Here is a 1,379-nt window from a genome sequence, read left to right on the forward strand (position 1 = left end):
AAATTTTGTATGCCTTTGTCGAGAAATTTCTTCATCAGCAATCTGTACATATTGGTTTTTGTATTAGAATTTCCGTTCCTTAATTGTGGCCAGCTCGAAAAATCGATCCCTGTATGCAAAGTACATGGTGCTTGAGCAGTTGACGATGTTAGCCATAGCCAGCCATCGATTACTTCAATGGACACATCATATTCAAACACCATCTCGTGAATCTCAGTGGTTGCTAAGAAACGTATGCGTTCCCTCAATTTTGGCCAGGAGTGTAGTTTAGTAACGAAGTCACTATTGGATTTGGCATCGAGGTGGCCGTTGTGAACACGGTAAGCCGTCGGTTACGAACACTGGCTCAAGACAACAGCTAGTGAAGGTGGAAATATATATCAAGGTTAATTCGGAAAATACACCCAATTACCAACTTGTACACTCGTGTAAAGGTTTCGGACCTGATCCGTGGCAAATAGCCCACAGTGTTATAGAGCACGAGACATTGGACATTGAAACGCCCTGGCACAACGTTGGGCGTCCTTTCGCAAATGCGGCAAACGGCACTGGTTACCATCATTGTTCTCCAGATCAAGGCGCATCACCGCTTGCAAGGTGAGAAACACTATTTCAAGTGAATCGCCACCACTGCGTGCGAGAGCTGGTGGTATGCTGTGTCATGGATGTCATCGATGTATTCAGGTCCCCGAAAATATAATTCTGGTACTTCACATTTAGTAAATATATTCGGAGACCCGATGGCGAAGTAAAAATTAGGCGCCAAAATTTGCTTTTCGCTCCTTGCAGTCAATAGACCTTTCCTCTAGAATTTGATTCTCTTGAACATGATACTCCCTCTGTCCCACAAAAATTGCACGATTTTGAGGAGGGTGTACATGGCTGAAAATTAAATTTTGAAGACAAATTCAGGCTGTGCGTATGCCTCCTCAAATCTGGAATCGACATCTCTGATTGGATCATTCATTGCACAGAGTGCGCCAAGAGCATTCTAAGTGCAAGTTTCAGCTCGAATCTCAAAAACACGGGTCATTTTTGCCGAGTCAAAGGCAGCATACAAACTTCCATATATAGCATACTTCAGAAATCATACGCATTCAAAATGTCATCAACACGACCCGACCTGACGAACGAGGAGCGCGAAGCCATCTGGAAGTCCTGCTCCAAAGCAATTACAACATAAACTCAGTGAATTTGAATTATCCGTGAAGATGCGGATTTTCTATAGTTAGACGGAAAGACCCCGTGAACCTTTACTACATCTTTGTATTGTTATTTTATATACACATATTTATAAAATATGTGTAGAATAAGTGGTAATCTCAGATCTCCCTACTAGGGAATTGTTTAGATTTTTTTGAAATACCACTCTTATTATT

Source organism: Aphanomyces invadans (assembly GCF_000520115.1).
Source record: "Aphanomyces invadans strain NJM9701 unplaced genomic scaffold supercont1.21, whole genome shotgun sequence".
In the NCBI taxonomy this organism is placed as follows: Eukaryota; Oomycota; class Saprolegniomycetes; order Saprolegniales; family Verrucalvaceae; genus Aphanomyces; species Aphanomyces invadans.